Source organism: Chamaea fasciata, unplaced genomic scaffold, assembly GCF_029207755.1.
Source record: "Chamaea fasciata isolate MVZ Bird 193981 ecotype frontalis unplaced genomic scaffold, bChaFas1.0.hap1 SCAF_1, whole genome shotgun sequence".
Taxonomy (NCBI): Eukaryota; Metazoa; Chordata; class Aves; order Passeriformes; family Sylviidae; genus Chamaea; species Chamaea fasciata.
This window is the reverse complement of record NW_027094086.1, coordinates 63,893,025-63,918,411: the sequence shown is the minus strand read 5'-3', so window position 1 is coordinate 63,918,411 and position 25,387 is coordinate 63,893,025. Positions and strand designations below refer to the sequence as shown.

The following is a 25,387-nucleotide window of genomic DNA, read 5'->3' as shown; positions in this document are numbered from 1 at the left end:
ACAGAACAAACTATTATTTTATCAGTCATTTCTTTTGAAAACACTGAATAGTATATTAGAATCACATTTTATGGATGTGTGTACTGAGTAATTCCTGTTTAAAATACTGTGGTTTAGTTTGACCATAGTATTTGATGGCAACATGCAATTCAGTTACTTACACAAACAAAATACCAGAAAATAGCACAAGAGGAAAATCTCTTTCAAACTCAGATTCATATGACCATTTTATTTAGTACCTACGAAGGAAGTCAGCTGACTTTAACACATTTTGAAGAAAAACACCAAGAACAAATATTAAAGGAAAGTAAGAAGATTAAGTTGAAAGTCATACATTAACAGTAAAACAATCTAAGCCTAATAGTGAATATTTAAAAATTCTCTCGTGAACCAAATATTTTGTGTATAAGAACAAAAAACAAAGGCAAAGGTCAGGAAATGGGATATTTCTTGCTTTGGTTTGCAAACAACAGGTTGCCTATAAAAACTTGGCAAGCAGCAGAGGCTCTTCATACCAAAACTTAATGCTGAAAGTAATGGCAGCAAATGCTAAGCATATTTCACTTTGAAAGTATACATTTGGATTTTCATTATACTTTAGTACCATAACCTTTAATCTTCCATCAGTTACAAGTTCCAAACAGGACTTTAAGATTATTTTCACAACTAGAAGTTTTAGAAGCCTTGTGGTAAAACAACAAGCACCTGTGTAAGAGTAAAAGGTCCTACAAAGTAAGTTGTATTTACACATATTTTCTATCTGTTGTTTTTAAACACAGGGAATGGTTACATTAAGACAGATCACCACAACTGATTCAGAACAGATAAAATTCAAACTGCCAATGACAAGATAGAATTGAATATCCTTACAAACCCCCTACATACATGCGCATCAGTGATGTCCTCTAGACTCAGCTCCTGTATGTTGCCTTTGGAAAACTCCAGAAGTTGTGCTATGACTCCTTCAGCAGGATTTTCTTGTGCCTCCTACAAGGCTTGCTCTCTGTGTGCTCCCTACTTTTCCCAGTTGTGGGCAAACTCCTTACTGTCCTCCAAACGCACAGCTGCTCCGCCAGCAAGGTTGTCCCACCCATAACTCTCCAGGAAAAGGGCAGCTCCCTCCCCCAGTCAGTTCTTCTTGAAGGGAATGTCCTGCAGTAAGATCCACAAGTAAAGAAAATACTATCAGTCAGAGTGAACTGTAAAAACCAACCAACAAACAAACCAAAAAACCCCCAATAACAAAAAAATCCCTAATTAAAAAAAAAAAAAAAACCACAAAACAACAACAACAACAACAACAACAACAAAAAAAAAAACACAAAAAAAAAAAAACAACAAAAAAAAAACCAAAAAAAGGGAACAAAACCCTATATTTTTCTGGTAGGATACACTTGCAGCAAAATTGCCTGTTACATAAAATTTCCCAAATGGTAAAAAATGCATGCTACTTAATTTAGTTTTCAGTGTTTTGTCTGAACTTGATATCATCCTGTTGCTTTGCCAAAAAAAAGCTGTCCCATCTGAAGTACAGCAAACCAGTTCTCAGCTAAAACAAAGCACTAAGTAACTGTGATAAATGTATACGTACATACATATCAAAAAAGAGGTGTGAGTGAGATATCAGGCTTATTCTGAAAAGAAAGGCAGAAACATGCATGCTTTTCTGCTTTTTTATTTAAAAACATATGATTTCTCTTAATTAGACAGAATAACAACATCACTTTCATGTATAAGCCATTTAAGATGAAATATTAACCTAGAATATCAATGCAGTCTTAGAATTAAGAGCAACTATTTTTAAGACAAAGTAGATTTTTAAAGGTCTCAGAATTGGTATTAGCTTATACAAAAAACACTCAAACTGAAATAGCTAGAGGTGACAGTAACCTAAATTATTCTGGCGGCCTTTTATGATGGAGTGACTGCAGCAGTCAATAAGTGAAGTCCACCTGTTAGACCTTCGACATGGTCCCACATGACATTCTTCTCTCCAAATTGGAGACACATGGATTTGAAGCGTAGACTATTCAGTGTATAAGAAATTGGCTGGATGGACACACTCAAAGAGTTGTGATCAATGGCTCTATTTCCAGGTGGGAGCCAGTGACAAGTGGTGTCCATTACTCATCAGAGTGAGATGAAAATTCTTGGGACTGGTACATTTTAATACGTTTATCCAAGACACAGAGAGTGAGATCAAGAGCACCCTCAGCAGCCATTTGATATGACACAAAGCTGAGTAGACAAGCAAACAAGAGAAGCAAGGGATGCCATCCAGAAGGACCTGGCAGCACCTGGGTTGGGGCAACACCGGACATGAGCACAGACTGGGAGAAATCATGGAACACAGTCCTGCAGAAGAGAACTGGGGGTTATAGTGGATGAAAAGCTGGGTATGAGGCAGAAATGTGTGCCCACAACCCAGACCTGGGCAGCACCAAAAGAGGAGTGACCAGTAGGTCAGGGGAGGTGATTCTTCCACTCTATCCTCATGAGAACCTACCTGGAATGTTGCACCCAGGTCTGGGGTTCTCAGTACAAGAATGAAACAGACTTGCTAGAGTGATTCCAGAGAAAGGCCATGAAGATGATAAGAGGGATGGAGCTGAAAGTTTTGGAACCATTCAGCCTGGAGAAGAGAAGGCTTCAGGGAGACCTTGTAGCAGCTTTCCAGTGTCAAAACAGGACCTACAAGAAAGCAGGAGAGGAACTTTTTACAAGTGCATGTAATGATAGGACAAGGGGGGCAATCTTAAGATGAAGGAGGAAGGGTAGATTTAGATTAGATGATTGGAGAAAATTCTTTACTCAGAGAGTAGTGGAACAGGTTGCTACATCCCTGGAAGTATTTGTGGCCAGGTTGAGGCCAGGTTGGATGGGGCTTTGAGCAACCTGATCTAGTGAAAGCTGTCCCTGCCCATGGCAGGGTTGTTGAAACCAGACAATATTTAAGGTCCCTTCCAACCCAATTATAAGATTGATGCTACGATTCTATGATTCTAGAACTATTCCTTGCATTAGGCACAGGTGTCTGTAAATTTGTATTAAATTCCATTTAAATACCATCAAACCACAAGGAATTAAGCAGTATATAATTAATAGATTTGTTTAAACTGTAACAGTAAATTTTATTTCACTGCTGTGAGAGAAGCAACGTGGGCTTTTTGGATGTTGCATAGAAATCTTGTATCCTGTGCAATTTTTGTGGAAAGGTTTTACTTTAGATACACTTCATATGTGTACACATTCATTTTATATGTTCAGAAGTATTAAGGAATTCTCAGAAATTGATTTGTGTATATCTCAAGTTATTTCTCTGCTATTCATACCTTGCTGCTGTACTACTCAATTGCATAATTATGAATGAGCTTTTTGCTGTTTAATATATAGAAAATCAGAAGATCAGAAGTGAAAAATTAATAGGAGGTAATTCATTATCTCCTCTCTATTAAAAAAAAAAAAAAAAAAAAAAAAAAAGCTACAGCTGGAACCTCAAGACCTCAAGATACTAATTCCAGAATAATCAAACTCTCATTTGTTGAAATTTTACTCAAATCAGCTTTCCAACTACTCTACTCTTTCCCCAAAATTAAAATGAATGTAGCAACTGGTCTTATATCTCCAGGCCTAATGTAGACTTCATGGCATTCAATCTGAGAATACTTTGACATGGTTATTATGTTTTCCACTAATCAAAACAAGAATGCCTTCAGCCATATCTCCTCACCGATATCTCTATAACCTTGTACAACAGCTTCCTATCACAAGGTGCTAGAACCTTGTAAACTTAGATGCCTTTAATTAGGTTCCATAAATCCATAGTAAGGAACCTACGTCTTTGTGGCTGCATCTGAACTCAAACTGCAATCGATATCGATACAATCTCACCTTCTTACAAATATTTTGATTTTATCCATGCGCTTGTATATGGATTTAGAAATTGTTTTTAGGAGACATAGTTCGGTCACTTTGGATTATTATTTTGTTTGATCCTTCTTAATCATAAGGACATGATTTCAGCAATATGGAACAGTTTGGTCAACATACTTTTAACTTCCTCTGGTAGATTCAGATTACAGTTTCAAATTATTCTTTGAATGCTTGAACATCTGCAAGAAATACTTACAAATTGCAAGAGAAAATGGAAAAGATGTCCTTTGATTTTTTTTTTCCTTTCTTTGGTTATAAAAGGCAAGTTTATTGGGGAATTGAACCATTCTAAAATCATAATGCTGTAGAAAGCAGCCATCTTCCTCAAAGTGGTTGTGATATGGTGTTGTAAGCTCAAATATTGTACTTGTGTGTTCTTAGTTTCTACATCTCCTGTGCAAACATTTCACATGGGAAAAAATTCTGATAACACTATTTCATGTCTTTTAAATGGCCAAGTTGACATTTTTTTGATGAAAGAAAGATGAAGAAGTGTCTCTGATTTGTAATTATCATTCTTAATTTGAGGTTGCCTTTCTTCATGTGGCTTACAGCACTGAGACTTCTATCAGTGTTTTGTAATCCAAGAACAATGTTGCTTCAAAAAGACCATGGAACTCCTGTTGGGTTATTATAATTACTTATTCCAAATCTTCAATTAGATTCTTAATAACATGATGTTGTCTTGTTTATTATTTAAAACAAAAGATACCAACCCAAATACTTTGAGTTTATTTGTCATTAAAGCATTCTTGAATATTTTTTGGTAAGGCAATGCATGTAAAGAGCTATTATATCAGCTGTTCTTTAGTGTAGCCATAATCCAAACTCTTCAGAACTTCAAGTAGCTCTTGAAAGTAGTGCCAATGTGCAAAAAACCCCTGAGATATTTAAGAATACAAACCACAACCAACTGATCCATTTCTTTCTCCAATTTGGATCAAATTCTATTAGGTACACAGATGTGAAGCTGAATTAATCCAGTGATGAATCTGGAATTCTGCTAATAAATATATAATGAAAAATTGGCAACACAGAGATTAATATGACAGAGGTTTAGCACGGCAGAGTCTTTGGTCTTTATATATATATATATTTATGTGTAATTGAGCTCCTAATTTTAAGAAAAAACCTCATACTATATGTAACTGCTGTTATATCATGGCATGGTTTAACATACCTTTTTGTAAATTCTTTTATGCTTAGTACTTAAACATTTTCTTTGGGAGACTATTTCTGAGAGGCTGGTACCACCAGTCCCTCCAGAACTGAACCTCCTTTTAATTTTACTAAAGTGTGTTTTGAGTGCAAATTCTTGCTTAAGCAGTGCTTAGACTCTTGTGGTGTAATTTCATTCACCTCTTTCCTAAGTGCATGATGAGAGGCTTCTTTCTTTTTTTTTTAACCTCAACTTCCTCCCCCTTGTGTTCATTGTCCATTTATACCGTCCACACCCATCTCTTTGAACTAATTCTCCACTTCTTTCTTTCCTCTTTCTTCTGCCTTTATTTTTCTATTTAGACCGTATGATGTTCAGACCCTCCCTGAAAGTCTCTTACTTTGTTTTTGTAAACCACTGGGTACGAAATAGACTGTTGTTCTCTGTTTTCCTTGATGCATTTAATTGTGGAAATATTATTTTATTCTGAGGAGTCAGGTAAAACAAATGCAACCTCAGCCGAAATATCAGGACTCACTTTTGAGCAGCAGGAGGACTGTACACCAAACAGAAGCCACCAAGTAGGGCACACAAAAATGCTGGTACACACATCATTGCATAGTGGTGCCTCACACCAGCCAAAGACTTCAGATCTTATTAACAAACAAATGTGCTACTTCCAAGACAAACAAGAAAAAAACTCAGCCTAATCATCAGTTTAGGAAAAACTGAGATAATTTGTCAATCAACATAGAAAAGATTACACTGTCCCTTCCACTAAACATAGTGAGACTGAGCTGTTTGTTGTAGGTGGATTCACCTACATTAAAATTGTGTTGAATGACTGTGTCACTTTTCGTGGAGAGGTAGTTTCTTGCATTCATAGAAATAGAGGAATTTTCCGCTGGGTTTTTTAAGTGAATATGTAATCAATGTTAGCTCAGACTAGGAGTACAGACTAGAATTGTAAAAGGCTGTTGTGCTAAACAGAGGGAGGATTTTGAAATAGTATAGAAAGCACATCTGCCAGCTGGAGAAGTTGCACTAGAGGCACCTATGTGTCTTACTCTGAGTCAGATGCTACACTAAACTGACCAGTGATAAATTCCTGCAGCACATCCACATGGAAAGCCCAGGTGTAATGGGCTGGACATATGGCTTGAATCAATAATGTACATATGTTCAAGCACCTCCTATGAAGAGAACCAGAGTGTGGAAAGAGGAAGCAATGGTGATCCAAGAAAGCGCTTCTAGGACACCCTAAAGGCAGGATTGATTGAGTGCAACCTCCTGGCAAAATCTTTTGAGTTCTTTGCCAGAAAGATGCAACAACGGATCATCAAGGTGAGGGAAGGCATAGGCCTCTTTGAGCAAAAGCAGATGCTGTTGGGCAGGATTAGCATGTGGGGGGAAAAAAGGCAGATTTTGTCAGCAACAGCCGCAGCAATAGATCATTCCATGCAGATTGTCAGTGGCATGGTGACAAGCATGGTACAAAGTAGTTATCCTTCACAGGTCTCTACAAGTTTTAGTTGCACCCACTGAGTTTGACTCACCCATCAACTGAACAGGACCGCCTTCCTTCACTTGGAGGGATAAACTCTGAGTGATTCAAGTTTCACACACATAAAAAATATCTGGGGTGAGATATTTTGGTGTGTGTTTTTTTTTCTTTCACTTTGATATTGAAGCCATATCCAAAGGAATATTAAAACAAAGTGAACTCAGAGAAGCAAAACTCTCTTTATTCTAATAAATTAATAATGAAAATGCAAACATTTTATCTTTATAACTCCTATTTTTTTCTTTAATTTTACTAACCTTGTCAAGGCCTCTGATCTCTCTGTGTTATTCTGATAGTCTTTCAATTGTTAAATCTGACATCTGTCAGGTCCTATGCAGCCTAGGTATATAAACTAGTTGCTGATTTTAACAACGTTCATATTGTCGTTCCTGGAAACTATTCCAGGTGGAAATCTTCCCAGAAACCATGGAACAAATGAGAAGGGAACTTGACCTACCTCAGAGACCCCTGCAGCTCAGGACAGAAGTAGCCTGGAGAGGTTACATAACTTGCTCTGTGCTTGTATCTTGCGAGGGCATGACTAGAACTCAGCTGTAAAACAGCGTGTGCCTTCAGCTCTTCCCTGCATTTCTAGGAAACTGCACTTAAGTCCTACAGCTTTTACTTAAAGCTCTAGAGACAGTTTGTCCCACTATTGACAATAGAAAGAGTTCAGGGTGATTATCTCAGACTTTAATGTCTGCCAGTCAGATATCAAATGTGGAACAAAAAACTGTGGGGATCTGAACTTTTTGAAATGGAGCTTCCTAGACTTCCACAGTCCCGCTGTGCACACCAAAAGCTGCCTCCTCCTTGGCAAGACACAATGCTTAGTCAGAGGTCGTAAATTTAGCAAAGTTACAGGAGGTTTCACAGGTACCACTTACCTTCTCAGTATGCATTTTGTAAAATAATGAGTGGCATTTCTCTCCATCTGTTTTTGGAAGGAATGTCTCAGCTGATAACGGCAACTTGTGCTCTGCATTGCAGTTGATTATTTGCTGTTGGCCATCACAGACCTGACAGAGTGCTCAGTAGAGCATGTACCTGCACAGGATAAAAGACTCTTTTCTCTTTTACGCATTCCAGGACAGTTGTTTTTTTTTTTATCTTCTCAGTGGCTGCAGTTAGAGTCAGGCTAAGGAGACTAACTATCCCACTCACATTGTACAAAAAAAATCAGCACCTGACTAAAGGCTGTTAAACCTTCCTCAATTCCTTTAGGGATCCAGCAGCAAAACCAGCTTTTTTTTTTTTTTTTTCCTTTCAATCATTACCATTCATGTTGCTTGAGAAGCTCTCTTCAGAGAAGCAGAAAGATCCAAAATGGAAAGACATATCCAAAAATTCTGCATTTTTATCTGTCTTGTTGGGAAAGTAAGGCAGGGTTCTGTTCTGAGAACATCTAGGATTTAGCAAATCACAGGTGACAGTTTTGCAGTTTTCTGGCTCATCTATGCAGTCAGCAAGACTCCTAGCTTTATATCCTTATACCATCTGATCCTTGAAAGCCCTCATATTTCTGCAAGGCATGAAAGCCCATTGAGATGAAAGTACTGATTAAATGAGCAGCAGAAATAGGAAAAACTACAGCGTTACAATGAGATTTGAAGAAAAAGAGAAACCTTGAGCAAATACTGTTGCACTTCCCTGTGATGCTCATCTTTGCTTCAAGTAGGTAGGTAAGCTCAGTAACAACAGAGAAACAAAACTCTATGCAGTAGTTTCAGACTTCTATTAGTGCCATCTACTCACTTTTCCTCTGCTAGTCTTATTTATAAATTTCCACAGAATCATTGGGTTGCAATTTCTATCTCCACCATATAACAGTGAAAAAAAAGTTAATATTATTTGAAAAATAGAAAACCTTTCTCAAAACCCATATAGTCAAGAGCAAAGCAATCCCAAAAATTATATATAGAAAACTAAAGAGCAGATGAAACCACAAAACTTAGGAAGTGCATCAGGAGGAAATCAGTACATTACCTTTGAAGATCCTTACCTTAAATTCCAGCCGGCCACACTAATGAAGTTGCACAAAGTTCCTTTTTCAAAGGCAACATTTAAGCTTTATGCCTAATTTATAAGTATGTGCTGAAAACCTCTTGAGGTGAAGTGTTTAAGGAGGCGAGCCCGTTAGGAACTCAACATCTGAGTGAAGTTTAGGCTAAATTTCAGTACAAAATTGGTGCCCAAAAATTTTCCTCGGCTAGTGCCTGGCCCTGAAGACAATATAAACTTTACAGTGTTCAGATTTGCTCTAGTTTCTTATCCTAGTTCAAGCTAGGATGAGGAGCTGGGCACCTTGTTTATAACCTGGTAGGAATCCCAAATTAGTCCTGACTCCCCTGAGGGATTCTGTAGTAAGTGCTTAGCATTTCTTGCCCCTTGAATGAGTCTCTACTGGCTGAGCTGCCTGACTCAGATCACAACCCACATAATATGCCCAGGAAGCGCTAATAAAATCAAGCTGCCAGCAGCATCATGAGAAGCTGTGCTTCAATTTTAAAACCTCAGGGCAAGGCAAAATGAATGTACTTTTTTCCCATTAATTAGCCTATGCAATAGGAATTCAGTCTACAGCTCAGTACATCCCACTCCCCTGGTTCAAGGGCTTGAGGACATTGAACTGGGACAGGAGTAACGCAGAGGAGAGAAGGAAATTTGCAAAAATTTGCTGGTTCTGCAGCTGTTAGGCTGCAAGCAGATGATTTCTTTTATTGAAAAGACTGTATCCTGCTTATTCTTCTAAAGAAAATCAGCAACAGCCTAACACTGGAGAGAGGACACAAATATGCAGTGCACAAGTGGCCACAAATGCCTGGGCTGGGCTGCTTGCACCCCAGGGATGGGCAGGATTTCACACAGCCCTGCTCAATGTTTCCTGGGCCAGTGGGTAGGTTTTGATCCTGTCCTGACATACCTAATCTTCTCCGTGGCCTGTACAGAATGCTAAATTCTGTTTCAAGGAAGAATTCTCTTGAATTATGACCACATTGGATAACTTTGTCATTTTTGCAGCACCCTATAGTCAGACCCAGCTGTATAAATAAGCACAGCTTAGCAGAAGTCCGTATAACTTCAGTGATCTATGTCTGTTTAGATTTTGGCCTTAGAATATTGATTTATTTTTTGGTATCTTAGCACTTATTTTCATAGGCAACAGGCCTGATTGTTCGTACAATCAAATGGATATTTTTAAAGTCACTCTTCATTTGTAATCAGTATTTCATTTTACATTCAGTGCATAAAAATTGCTAGCAGCTTTAAAACCACCATAATACAGTCGTCTTGATCTTTGACGAAGAGTCCTTAGTGCTCTGGAATTTTGTGTACGAACCAGAACAGGAAACAGTTTTCCAGGGATGGAGCAAATAACTAATCCATCATTTGTATATACAAATAGTATGTTAATTATATCTCCCTCTTCAATCTATTTGACTACTTTAATATAAAGTTATCAAAAAAAAAAAAAAAAAGAGAGAGAGGGAGAGAAAGCACAGTTGACTAAACAAAACGTTTGCCAAAGTTGATTACTAAAATCTGTGGAAATTTTTGTGTGTACAACATGAATTTAAACATGTCAGAAATTAAGCCTATAAATCATAGAACCCCCCTTGGATTTAGATTCTAGTTTAGGAATAAAATTATGAAAGTATAATTATGTGGCAGAATTATGCTGAACACAACTGAGAGTTACCAGGGATTGAATTGCTTGTCTTTCTCCACCTTGTCCTCAGCCAAGTGGCAGGAAACAGTTGGCCAGAATTTTTTAGTGTCTTTAATGAAGTGAATACTTAGTTGTTAGGATTTGGTGATTAAATGAACTACGACTAATATTCCTGTGTGGATTTACTGAAATATGATTGTACTGAAAAGAAGGCAACTCTCTTTGTGCGATGTAGCTAGGGAGCAAACTTACACAAAAGTTTAAGTTATGGAAAAAATTCTTAGGCAGTTCTATTTTTTAGTGTTGTTAACCGTATTACAGGACTCCTTAAAGGCACTGAACCACCACACAAATTAACTGATTTATTTTGATGTCTTACTTCAACCAAGTACATCCAAATGCCTAAAATAAGTAAATAAGCTAAGTGAATTTTTCTGCTCTTAATGTTCTATTGTAATATAAAGCTCAGAGGGTTGTTCCAGAGTGGTGGTAGTTTTAATAAAGTTCTTCAGAACAAAATTGTGAAGCTGCACAATACAGAATTCTCAATATACAGGAAACTTATCCTGATGATGGTTGTTAAGGTATAACAATGGGCATCAAAAATTGACCAAAAATATTATGTTGGGCATTTTGCATCTGTTTATGTTTTACTAGAGGAGATGTAAGATATTCCAGATTTACTTTCATCATTTGGTACTTACAGTTGATCTATATTCCAGATTTGCCTAACAAGAAATATTTACTTTGTGTGAATTCACCCTCCCTCTTATAATCATTTCATAATGCAAGCCATGAACTAAGTATTTTTTTGTCAGATGATCAAACCAGACTTGTCATTCTTTTGCAGGGAAGGAAAAAAAAAAAAAAGAAAAGAAAAGAAAAAAAAAAAAAAAAAAAAAAAAGAGAGGGGAAAAATAAAGCAAACAAGCAAACAAATGAGCAACAACCAAAGAAAAAAACCCAGGGTAAACTGAGTTCAACTAAAACCCCCATATTCTGTCAAGTCACTTTGATAGCCAGTCACATGGTTCTGACAGGAATTTCATTCTATAAAACAATGTATTGTATAGTCACATTTGTGTTAAGATTATTGTTTAAAGGCACTAGTAAAACCATTTAACAAGCAATCTCAACAAATAATAGCGTGCATAAATACCTTTATCTGTCATTGACAAGTAGAAAGGGTTAATTTGATTGACTATATTATCCTCCTGAACAGTTGAAATGCTCACAGCATTAGCCACTTCCCCTTCTAGAGCCAAGAAAGGGTTTGAAAACACAACTCAAATTCTTTTAATCAGGTCTTTTTAAATATGAAAAGATACCTCCACTTACAATTTCATCCACATCTCAGTGAAATAAAGGAGAGATTTTTCTGACAATTCCAATGAACTTTTAGTAAGGTCTGTGAACTGCCACAACGTGACTTTAATCACTTGACAGAAGTCTAAAGGGTCACATTTAGCTACTGCACTTTATGCCTCGGGTTTGATAGGGGTTTACTGCTTAACCTCAAATAGTGAGGAACTCAACTGTATCAGTAACAAAGCAGAGTGTAATAAAATAATGAAAAAATAATAGTGTCAACAAATTCCAGGGGGAAAGCCAAAAATACTCCATCTGATTGGTCTTATTTTTTCCTTCTTGCATTTCTCAAGGCTTCCAATATTTTGATGATATTTTAAAAACTTTCTAATAGTATTTGAATTTTTGTACGCATCGCTAAGCTCCTGTTATTTTTCATTTTTGCCTATAAGTGAATACCATAGCAACATAACCTAAACATCCACAGTACTTGCTCTGATCTTTGAATACCTAATGTTTAAAACACTAATAATGTCTATAAAGAGGAAACTCTAAAATCTAGAGGTGTTTAAGCAAAATATTGTAGTGGATGCTTATGAGATATTATATATTATTTAATCATTTTTCTTTTTAAATTTTTTTTTTCTTTTTTTAATAAGACTGATAAAGGAAAAATAAACAGTTGCCTGAGGCAGGGGATTGCTAAAGAACTGCACTTGGGAGGGTGAAAATGAAACTGAGAACACTGCTGAAAATGATGCAGTCCCAACCATCCCATCCCTCTGGATGGAGCAGGTTTTGGATGCTTTCCTTCCCAGAGCTGCGCCCCAGTTCCCCTTGTCAGGCACAAGCTCCTTTTACTTGGGAAGGCAAAACCAGATTTCCCCGTCGGCCTTAGTCAGACCAAATGAACATCCTTGGGCATCTTGAAGAAATCCTCCAAATTTCTGCTATGAATTTCTGTACATGTTAGATGTCTGTGTGATTTTGAATTTGTTATTAATGCTACAAAACACAATACTGCCTGCTTAGAGTCCAACCTTCTTTCAGGAGCAGGTGTTTTTCTCAGCCTAAGACTGCTGTTTTCCTAAGACTAAAGTCCAAAGGAAGACATGTCCAATCAGGAGTAGCGAGCTTCATCCCTGGATGCTACATCCTTCAGTCTGAGATAGTTATAGAGGGCCTAAGCACTGGAGGTCATTGTTCCATGTGGCACAGTCAGGCACTCAACAAGTCAGATAAACGATCCCTAAATTTGTCTTGCATATTATCTCAATGCTTCCTGTACCCAGCCAACCCCTTTTTAAAACATGTGAAACCTTATCATACTGTGTCAAAATGCCCAACACATGGCTATTGGCAACACAGGAGCTTGTTACAGTGAGAAATTTTTGTCTGTAAATTCACAGACCCTACCAGGCTCAGGCCTGTTCAAACATATTTCAGTTGCCTTTCTAATATTGGCATAAATTTTAGACAGTGGTGCTCTTCTGATCTGATACATAAATTATTGAGATTGATGGCATTTATATGGTATAATTGACTTTTTTAGTCCTGTTGGTTGACTATTGAAAAAAGCTTTAATATAAATCCTTTGGTATTATAAATACTAGTCAAAAATTAGCAAACATTCTAAAACATAGCATCTGAGGTCAAAATGTGCTGGTAATTTGCATAAACATCAATCTCTGTTATGCTGGAGAGAAGTGTCTGTGCACATGTGTGTCAGCATTTGTGTAAAACACCTGGAGAAACAGGAATATATGTATACATACACGTAAAACAGAGATCTGATTTCTTGCCGGTGTGACTACTGATCAGCATAGTTGTGAACTGCAAGTTCCATAAAATTTTACTTCATATAATTCCCTATTTTCACATTCCCTTCTTGGATCCCATCAAGTGTTAAATGTTTGTTAGGTCATATACATTATGTCAGGTCTTATGGCTCTGGAGTAGCAGAAAGGAAGCAAGAGAAAACTAAATTCTCTAACACATACCCTTTCCGCTGCTAAGTTCTTAGGCTTGTCTTCCTTTCTAGGAGTAGTTTTTTGGTGAAAAGAATCCCTGACTGACTGACCAACTGACTCAAGAAAAGCATTAGATACACTATGAATACTTTGGCAGGACTAACACATTTGTCAGTTTAGCCCTGACTTGTCCGTTATCCCTTTCTCATTTAGGAAGACGACCAATTAACCAAGGCGCAAATCCTGCAAATATTAATGTAAACCAGTAACTTAAAACTTACAAATGGCTCAGAGCCTGCAATGACACTAGCTATGTGCGTGCATTCTTGGACAGATATGGAACTCTGTATGTGTAAATTTAGCATGGAGCCTTGCTGCAATCAGTTAGTTACAGTGTAATGCAGCACTAACAGTTGGAAGAAGCAGAAAGTCTCCGAATAACTACACCCAGTAGTTGCAGTCCTAGAAACTCTCACATCTGAATATCATCAATGTCACGAATTCTCATGCTGGATTTGGCAGTCCTCACTCAAATAAGGTGAATTACTTCACCAACACAACTGCTTATAGGATTATGTAATTCCCTGCTACACTTTTTTCCATCTTCAGCCCACAGAAAAGACATGAAGAGAGAAAATCCATACTTGTGTGTATATATATATATGCATACAGAATACATATATGTGTACATTCACACACACACACACAGACATACATATGTTTAAACAATCATAGTATGGATGAGTGACAAGAAGCCACTTTTGTCATTTTGCTCTAGCACCTGCTGCTTGATTCAAAAATCAAGTTTAAACAAAACATTGGGGTACAAAGCCAAACATTAAAAAGTTAGGAAATCTACTAGTAAAGGGTAGTTTTCAAAACAGTGCCTCATTCTGAGAGATCTGTCTATTCAGCAGACAATCAAGTGGGATGATGCAAGGCCTAGGAAAGAAAAAAGGATAATGACTTCTTTGTTTCTCAGTCTGACAAAAATGTTAATCATATGAAATGTTTCCAATTCTCACATTGGACTACAGCACTGGAATCTGAATTCCAGCAGAAGTTTTTCACCTGAAACAAGGGAATAATCAGCAGTGATTTTGGTCCCACTGATATAGAGAATAAGAGATGTCACACTCCAGTGATATCCCAATTATTTAGTAAGCAGAAGAAGAACTCTGAAAAACAGAAATCCTGGGTCCTAGCCCAGGTCCTGAAAGATGATGTGTTTTGGTGGCCATAGACATTTCACGGTCCTTTCTAACCTGTGATTTTCCACTTTTATCTTTTCCTCTGGACCAGCTGTTCTCACCTCTCTCCCTATTTTTTTTATTGTTTCTACTGCTTGACCTTGTCTATGGCCTCTTCTAAAGCCAGTTGCCCCCTCCTTCAGATCCCAAGTCCTGCAGACATCTGGCCCTGTCCCAGCTCTGGTCCCCACTCAGACTTTGATTCAAGGCTGATTAATCTGTCCTTCTTCAGACTGCCCTGAACTGATATGGATGGCAATGAAGGAAGAATGAGATCAGAAAAAGAGACAGTATTCTGGCCCTCATTTCTAGAGTTACCGAGGCACATAAGAGAAACAATTATAAGGAATGACATGCTTAGCTCTGTTCTGAGATTGCCAGCCTTGAACATACACACTACAGATACAATCTACAAATAATTAAACTCTAAACTATTACATCAAGTATACCAAATGATATCTCTGCCAAATAGGTGTGTATTTTTACAGGGAAAGAAAAAAATGCACCTCCTTTTGGCCTCAAGATACCTCCTTCTTAAATTTAGATTATTTACTGTAAAGCAGTTTATTCAGTAAGGTCATGCAGATTTTTAACATTAGCAAACCAAACAATTTCTCCCTATCATTCCTGGAAACAGTTAAACTGTTTTGTTGAAGCTTTCTTGTTATATAAAAGCAAGACACGCATTGCAAGGCTGACATCAGTCATAAAAAATTCTTCTCCAAAGGATTACAACAATAAGAACCACACCAGAATCTTATACAAGAAAATGTTACCCATCTTTAAATAGGGATCTTGCTTTTAGCTCCATCTGCAGCATATAAGACAAATAAGTCTCCATTGAACATTATCTATTTTTAACAATCTGCTAACATTGTAATTTTGCATGGATTTCAAAGGTTTTTCAGTTTACCTGCATTTACATGTAATCACGTCAAATCCATGGTCTGTTTCTCTTGTTAAATTCACATAAAATTCATTAGGCCAAAATATCTGAACAAATTCACCAGTCTCTTTTGAGTAACATGGGCAACTATTTTCAACCTAGGCATGCTTTATACTCACGTAAAAATGTAAATGCACTTAAGAGCTCTGAGATGGAAATTACTTGAACATCTTACCGTGCTCCAAGTTCCTCTTCAAGGTCATATATTGAATGGACTTGTTGAAATCCTGCAGCACATAGCTACTTACCCCTGCAAAGCCTGATTTATTGACAGTTTAAGAACAAAGAAAAAAAAAACAAACCTCACCTTATTTAGAAGAACTGTTTCTCAAATTTCTGTAAAATCTATCCCAATCTCTTTATACATTGCAATAAAGCCTGAATAATTGGATAAAGAATGTCTTAATTTTTTTAATCTTCATTTTTTTTGCTTCCTTGCATGGAATTCATGTAGGAGAACCTTATAGAGTATAACAAAAGTTGCAAGCGTAAATCTTAAATTAATTGATGGAAAGCCTAATCTCATTATGGTTTATCTATTATACCTCTAAATGTGTTTACATTCTTAGATAAAGGGAACTGTATTCCCTTAAAGTCAACTAGTAGATCCTTCTGTATTGATTCATGCATTATTAGCATATTTGAAGAGATTAATATGTTTAACAGGTAGAGCTACAGTAATGTGATGTCACATTTTCACTGTAAAAAATATTTTACAAATATGTAGTTTTCCTTTAATTTGGGCATTGCCAATGTTATGTTACAAGTTGATAGTTCTGTCTCAGCAAACAGACAAATCCTGGCTGAACATTATAAAACTCCGATTTTGGTAAAACTGTGGTTTCCCTCTGCAATCTCCTGCATACAAACAAACCACATTTCTCTTGACAGTGTTCTCAATATTAGAGAACACTTAGAGGGAAAATAAAGGCAGGCCACAAAAATTGTCCTTCTTAACTCCCCATATCAAATAATTACTGTGATGACTAAGACTGTCTAACAAGGAACAAGAAGTCTATCTCTGCCACTGGTAGATGCTGTTCCAGAAATATCTGATGGCTCCGACATATGAGGTGAAAAGAAAGCAGCCAAGATATGTTCCCAACAGTCAGCCGTCCCAGATCCTCATGACTGACGCTCCCTAATGTATCAGTCATTCAGTTCAGTTGATGATGTGTATACACAGAATACCAGATTCTTACTGAGGATGATAGGTGATAAGAGTTAGTTACAGCACAACTTATTTTTCCCCTTTTAAAAACGTGGAAATAGCACATGTAAGGAAATATCAGATCTGACATATTTCCCACTATTTGATTCACAGCATATTGCCCTTTAACAGTGCCTGTGCCTTGCACATTTTCAAGGAGTGATTTCTTTCTTTCTCCCCCCACCCATCCCCTTCTCTCTTACATATGGGTCTTACATATGACCCCCACACATCAAATGCAACTGCCTGACCTGGTCTGTGATGTACTAACCAGCTGTGTCTGGAATCACAGACTGAGAAAGAAGCTATAACAATAAGAAATGGGGATGGAAGAGTGCACCACAGCAGATTTCTTCCAGAAAAACCCAGAAGACTCCCAGATCCAGATGAGGATAATAGCTTTCCTTGTCACATGCCCAGAGTGCCTTGGAGGCACGATTGTAACAGTCTTGTGTTCCAGAGGTAACTGGAGTTTGGCCACTGCTTGACCCAGTTCAGAGAATCCTATGTATTACAGTACCAAAAAATAGACAACTAAAAAAACTCCTCATTTAACTTATTTATTCTTTCAATTCAAGCAGTTGGTAGTGTGGATACCACATAAATAATGACTGTGAGATCTTACTTTTATCCTCTTATCCGTGTGTTTTACAACAAAGTAATTACTTCTATGACCACACAAGGTTTATTTCACTGGACTTCTCTTCATTCTGTACAAAGGTGGATATCCATGGTAGAAAATTTCCACCAAAAAGATGGTATTTTCTGTTTAATTTTTAGGCTTCTATTCAACTGAGCATTTTAGATTTTAAATTTTAGAACTGGGATACTCTTCTATGACACTTAAATGAAAAAAATAGCTAATTCATAATTAAACAATATTCAAAACTGTTTTCCCATATTGATTAAGGAGGGATTTCACATATTTAAAAAAAGCTGCTTCACACATCTGATTTTTTCCAGCCTATCCAATATATACTTTTACTGTAATATTCTAATTACACTGAGTTAATGGAAGAAGACTGAAGCTGTGTTATCCACTGAGTCACACAAGCACCTAATGCATTCATATTTAATATTCCTAGGCATTATGGAAGGGATTAGAATAAAAGAAAGAAAAAGGGGGAAGGAAAAAAAAAAAACGAAAACAAAAAACCAAACAAAAAAAACCCTGTGAGAGACAAAATGTAGATTTGTAGATTTATCTGTTGTCCAATCCTTTCATTAGCTTGAAAACAAGTTCACTATGGATTTACACTGTGACTTACTATCGGCAGAATCACAAAGCTAATCCTAATCCACTAATGAAAATAATATTATATGCATGCTACATTAAAATAACTTAAGGATGAATTGTTCAACTTTACCAGGTTTTGTAGGACTGGATACAATAATAGAAATTGGACTCAGCTGCATGGATTTTTCAAGGACATTATGGACCATATTTCCTCAGACATTTTTATTGTTCCTAGTCCTCTAAAACATCCCAAAAAAATATGCTTTTAACTGAGTAGTTTTTTCTGGTTATTAGTTCCTGTAAACATTTTTTCCCTCTTATGTCAATTGCAGGACTATAATTTCATTCTTGCTATTACAGATTACAAAATTTTCCTTTTAATGCTGCTTCTTGAGTATTTAACTCCCACCAAAGTTAGCTGAAGTAGAATTATGTGTGTTTGTAATTCAGAAGGGGCTTTGCACAATAGCAGTTTGGAGGATTCCACTATATGTTCTTTGTAACTGTTGCAAAAAACAATAAAAACAATTTGCTTGATATGCAAACTTTCCATATTCAGATAGGAAAGATAAATTATGTGTTGTTACACGTTCACCAATAATATTCTGCAATTTTCATTATTTATTATGCAAACAATTCAAATAAGTTTGATTTTTATTCATCTATAAGCACATTTTACAGCTCTAACAAGAATTTTTTAAAGAATGTATGGGCTAATAAAGAGGGAAGATCTAGCTCCCAGACATTAATATCAACTAAACATAAAGAAATAGAAATGTAATTATACAGTTGCTTTGCTGACAATGATATTATTTTAAAGTCAAGTGAGATTTCAGTGTTTTGAAGGAAATCTCACATTCATTTTGTTGGGGAGTTTTTTCTCTTCTAAGCCCCAGACTGTCGAACTGAGTAATGAGGTAAGTATTCCACATTTTATGACTTTAAAAATTAATACCTCTTTTCCAAACTTAGAGTGTAAAATTTAGTGTGAAAGAAGTTAAAAAATAAAAAGACAAAGAAACCTCATTCCCAAAAAAAAAAAAAAATTTCATCATCTCTAGAAAGAAACAGATCTGAGCACGGCACTGGAGGTTTTGGGTTTTGAGTGGGTAGTTCTTCCCCAGGAGAAACATGTGCTGAGAAGAAGATTCTTTCCATGCAGCAGAAGAGCAAGCAGGAAGAGAAAGACAGGCGTTAAATCCCACAGCTTTCCCCTCGCACTCCCTCTCACAACCCCATCAGTGGGACTGGGCCTCACCTGCATTTCAGCAGCTGCCCAGGAGCAGCCCTCTCCCTGAAGGCAAAGACACCTCGCCTGTGTGCAGATATCCCATACAAAAGACAAAAAAGCAGCAAAATGTGGCTTAAATCTTCTCCCGTCACAGGCACTCACAACTCCGAGCTCAGGGAAGATAATGTCCATATGCTGGAGCCCGCCTCTCCAGGGAAATCTCTGTGCCCTCTCTCTCACAGAGAGGTAGAGAAGGGGGAAGGGGCAGGAGGGGGTTGCTCGCTCCCCCTCTCCTGATGGAGTTGTGCAGGAAAAGGCACAGCTCCCTAGAGGGAGAGGCAGCACAGAGACACAGCTGGGTGGCCAGGAGCTTAAGTCACATTTTCTATCCCTACCTCATAGGTTTTGTGTTGGGTTTGTCCTGCACTCTCACCAGCAGGAGTAACCCTATCCCATGCTGGAAAGGGCAAGGGTGACCACCTCCAGCAAGGGGCTAGGGTTTAAGGCCTGCTTGGAGGGGCCATACCAGCTGAGCCCTTAAAGGATATGGGGGCACTATGCTGGGGTCAGCATCCCAAACCTGGTTAGGTATAACCACCTCTGGTAAGGCTGAAGCCTTTCTAGACAGAAGGGAAGACAGCACCTGATTTCTTGGGTGAGTTTAAGGTCAAAAAATAATACAGTCCTGAAGCCAAGTGTTCTCAAAGATAAGAAGCCAAGTAAGACCTTTCTATCCCATTTACAACTTGTTTCTTTCTTGAACATAGCCTTAAGCCCCTTTACCAGGAGTAAAGGAAGGTTCTCATGCCTGGAGGCTTGTTCTTTATGATGATAGTTTTTTGGGGTTTGTTTTCCCAAAGAGCAACAGAAAAACAAGGCACTACCCTGAAACCCACCTGGTTTACAATGTGAATCCAGAACATATGGAAAAAAACCCACCCAGGGACCAGGTCCTAAAGTTCATCCAGATCTATGGTAAACACCCACAATCCAGAGGCTTGATAACAGCTTTGCATATCTCCTGATACCCACAATAAAGTTCTGTTTCTTTAAGACACATTGCAAATGCACTAACTACAAGGTACATTGCTACAGGCAGGGGGAAATGTCATACCTGAAGTAGGAAAATGGCTCACATTAAGAGGTATGAAAATCCCTTCCACTTCCTTAAAATGTGTGAGAGAAATGCTGCCAGATATTGTTCCCCCTTTCCTTGCAAAACCAGGCCTGACAGATTTCCACCAGCACAGCACCAGTGAACGGCTTGTCAGGAGGAGGGAAAAAGCATTCCTGGCCAAAGTCAGTGGGTAGCCCTGTGCCAGATCAATGCCCAGGTGCAGCATGTGGCTGGCAGCCGGCAGGAACCATCTCCTGTGAGTCACCTACAAGACTGCAGGTGCTGGAGGCCTATGGAAAGTTGAATCCAAGCCACTAACAGCAATGTAATCGTGTTGCTTGCTCAGATCTCCTGCTGATAAACACACCCAGTTACTCCTAACTGTCTCCCGTACAAAATAACACCTTCCAGAACACCTACCTCTTCAATAGATTTTAACCACACTGCAGCTGCACAAGAAAATCCATTCATCAATTATAAATCAATTGAGGAAGAGAAATCTGCAGCTCGCCTGATTGCCCTTGCTGTCCCTGCTACTCACTGATCCAGCCTGCCAGGCATTATTATTACTGCTATTACTATTACTGTTATTTCAGAGGCAGAATGAATTGAACAGATAATTCCTTCCTTCATTGATAATAGCTGCAGGAGTAATTCCTTAGCAGAGTGATCTTCCCTCTGGTGGGAAAGGGAGAGAGAGAAAGATTGAAAAGGAAAAAGAGGGAGAGAAAGAGTCTGTGTTCCACAAAAGGCCATGGAAGTAGGGTGGGCCAGATACAACTGCAGTCCCCGGCTACAGCACTCCTGCTCTGACTGCAGGAGACTTCTTTAAATATGTAACTATTCCCTGAGAAGGAGCTCCTCTCTTCCTCTCCTGTTTATGGTGTTGGTTCCCAGTCCTCTCATTCCAGGAAAAGCAGATTTGCATTATGTGACGCTGCTTTTAACAAGTAAAGCGTTTGCAAAAGTTTACTTCAGAGGGAAGGATTAGGGGGGCTTGCTGCTGTGATGTAACTGTAACGTGAAAATGTAACTGTCTGGATAAGGGGAAGCAAAGGCAGTCTGGAAATGTTAAAAAGGCTGGAAAGGACTTCAGGAAGTTTTATCCACTCTCTGATAAACATAGCTGCACGAACGATCATTGGGATTGGGGAGGGGGGAATGTTATATCAAAGTCTGGAAAAAATTAATTAAAATAAATAATAATAATAATACAGGGAGGAGGGGGATTTTTTTACCCTTCCCTGCTGAAGTAGTCTTGTGGACATGTTTCTATTTTGTTAAAGTATCCACTCCATCAAATATGATGGTATGCTAGTATTTCTGGAACTAAACAAGTAGCAGGACAACTGGATATTTTACTCTTTTTTTGGTGTTGAGTATTCTGAGGTGACTAAATTTGCCTTGTTGAGCCTTGTAAAATCCTGACTTAATCATGTAAACTTCTGTGTAAGCAAAATAGAGGAAACTTCAAAGGGTCAAAAACCCTTTAGGGATTTGTGAGGAGACGCCAGCAATAGATCCTAATCTGCCTCCAGAATCCTGGCTGTATTTGTCCAAGAAACTGGTACCAGCAAACTCTCGAAGGTAGAGATAGTGGGTTGATTCAGCCTTTATCCCCTTAGAGAGTATTGGCTTTGTGAGGCTCTAGGCAGGACTTCAACGCCAGGGGATCTTGCCCAAACCCTCTAAAAATGAAGTACAGGAGTAATTTGAGATAATGACTTTGTAACAGGCTTGGGCAGACCTTGGACAGAAGAAGTGAGAGATGTTATCACCCCAGCATTCCTCTTAAAATGCAGTTTTTCCCCCTGCTTATTCCCAGTTAGTCAAAGCTACATTAACATTCCATCCAGGGCTGCTAAACAGAATCTTAATTAGTCCTGATACTCTTGTGCAAGGGGTTTATTCATTGCACTCTTAACTAATGGTTGCTGTCAGAGTATTTTTTTTTCTTTTTTGGGTTCTTTGGGGATATCGTGTTCTTCTGCAAAGCATGACAGAAATGTAATGTGCATAAAAAAAAAAAAAAAAAGAAGAGAGAGAAGAAAAAAGAGCTTGCAGATCTGAAATCTTGCGACTGAGTCTGACTCCAGCCTCGTCTAATGGCGAGACATTGTTAGGACTAATGAGAATAACTTCACCAACAGAAACATTCCCCGCATTTTGTTTATCTTAAATTTCAATGGTACACGCTCTCTCGCTTTTTTTTTTTTTTCCCCGTGACAGAAAACAGTACATACTTGTTAGTGTTTTGAAGCAATCCAAGCAGCTCCCACTCAATTTCCAGCCCTCTGTATTTTGCATTAATCACTCGTGGCTCACTACTTAAAAAGAGAGTCTGTAAGTGGAGAATTAACAATTGCCAAGCGGCCCGTTGCCCCTGCAGGACCCTTCTCTCTGCATTAAATCGTGTTTAGAACCCCGCTTTACAGCCATTCCCCCGTCCGCCCCTCGTCTTTAACACCCACAGAGGCGTACACCCGTTTGTGTTTCACACGCACACGCGTGTCTGCCCCCGCAGCGCTCCGCTCCGACTGGCTCCTCTGTCAGCGAGGGCAAGCTCAGGCGCCCGTAAGAATCCTGCACACGCGTATCATTTGAGGTGAGCATCCGTCAAGGTTATTTGTGGCTCGGGGCTTAATCGTGACAGTGAACAGCCACGGCATGCACCACTAAATCCAAGGAGAAGAGAAGCGGGAGTGCATCGCCCTCCGCGCTGGGCTCTTTCGTTGATCAACCACGGCAGAAGCTGCTTTTTGCCTGTAAATCTACGTTCAGCTACACCGATCTCGGAAACAGATTTATAAGTCTATAAATTACCGTTTCTTTCTTGGGGCTCGGAGGAAAGAAATAAAGAGGAGAGGGAGAGAGCGAGAAACAGAGACACACAGAGAGAAAGGTGTTTCTTTTAAAAAGGAGGTCCGTGTTATTTAGCTGCTGCTCACCCCTGTTAAAGCTTCCTTCCCATAAGCTTGCGTAACATTGATTACTCACAAAGAGTTCACAATAACTATCATGTAGCTAAACTAATTGAGACAATCATGCTAAGTTATAGTCAGCCTAAAAGGTACCATTGATGTGGTAATGCCTATAGAAAGTCAGACATGCGACTCACTACCATTTAATTGCTCCTTTAAACCTGTTATTACAATGTTAACTGGCTTAAGTATATATCGCTCCCTTTTATTGCCTTGATGTGACAAATTAAAACATACACTGTGGAAGCAGCATTCATTTGCGGACGTAGTTGCAGGATAAAGGGAGCCGGGCGATGTCAGACCTGTCAGGATGAATTAATTTTGAAACTTGCATTTTGCACTGCAATTCCCAGTGCAGTTTTATTGCACTTGGAAAACATTTTTATATATAAACGTATAACTATTACATATAATATCGCATACACTTATTCCATCTCGCTCAGGGCTGCCGTAAAACGAGCCCCATCACGAAAAAAAAAAAAAAAAGCCCACCCCTTTTGGCTCCGAAACTTCTCCTGACGCTAAATTAAGAAGAGGTCTACGAAAGCGGGAAGGGAGGCAACAATGGAGCTTCTACCTCGGCTCAGCGCCACACGCCTCTGAGGCGGGGGGGGAGGGAGTTTTCCGTAGGTTCCCCCGGGCTGCCGAGTCCCAGGCCCGGGGAGGAGAGGATTACCCACGCCCCAAGACACGGGAGCAAGGCGGCAGCCACGGTTCCTGCGGGCTGCTCTTTTGCCGGTTTTCTTCAGGATGAAGCTCTGCCGAGCTCCCGCAAGGAGGGGAAAAAAAAAAAAATTATTTCTTGCTTCCCCATCCTGAGGGCTGAGCCGGTTTGGGGGTCATTTACACGCACCAGGCTGCGCCTCTGCCGCTCGGAGGAGCTGAGCCGACCCCGCACTGCGCTGCGCCTCTCCCCCTCTTTCCCCCCGCATCCTCCGCGGGCTGGGCGGGAGCTTCACGGGCTCCAGGTGAAACCCCTTCCCTAGAGCAATGGTGAAGGCATTAATTCCCCAAACAAGAAATATGCATTTTCCTTCTTCTCTTTCCCCTCCTCCGCTCGCGGGAAGATGTCAGGGGGTTAAAATGCCCTGCTCACCCTCTCCCTTGATCTCAGGGAGAGAGGTAAGAGTTGCTGGCACCTTTATGGGACTCAGACCTGCGGCGGCTGCGGGAAGCGATGGCCCCCGCTAACTTTGATCGGCCTTATTCATCCCAGCTGCGCTCTATTTGTTTGTCTTTTCACCTTTTTACTCTCAGAATCGTTATTTATGGTCTGAAAAGCGAAACGCGCAGTGATTTGCCTTTACGTGGACTCTTTGCAAAAGGGGGGAGACACCTCCTCCCCTCCCCCTCCCTGCGAGGGGGGGCTGCCAAAAGAGAGGGGAAAAAACCCTGTCTCAATCATTATCAAATCAGCTTTGAATTCATTACTCCAGAGCATTAACTAATTACCAGATCAGAGAGAAGAAAAAATAAATATCCCGTTAAATAACTGAAGGTAATTATAACCCTGTTGTTGACACTAACGTTTAATAATTGATCAGAAGTTATACACAATAAATTGTCAATTTATCTCCCTATAAAAATGCACATACTTTTTTTTTTTATTTTACTTCCTAGGCAATTCTTTAACATACCGAGCAACAGCAGTACCCACACAGCCGCCCTGCGAGGAGCAATAGGATTTTTAAATTTTTTTTTTTTTTTTTTTTTTTTTTTTTTTTTTTTTTTTTTTTTTTTTTTTTTTGTCGGCCCCTGCACAAATATTCGGGAGTATTTTGAAATCCCCTGTCACGGATGACATAAGACCG

General features: G+C 38.8%; 1 long non-coding RNA gene across 1 annotated transcript; it reads right to left on the bottom strand.

Annotated features, from left to right (window-relative positions):
- Nucleotides 1–218: 218 nt before the first annotated feature.
- LOC136302335 (uncharacterized) lies at nucleotides 219–22,992 on the bottom strand. Its single transcript, XR_010724038.1, has 3 exons — nucleotides 22,839–22,992; nucleotides 2,507–2,691; nucleotides 219–1,152 (listed from the first exon to the last, which is right to left on the bottom strand). It is a non-coding gene; the product is annotated as an uncharacterized lncRNA (long non-coding RNA).
- Nucleotides 22,993–25,387: the final 2,395 nt, after the last annotated feature.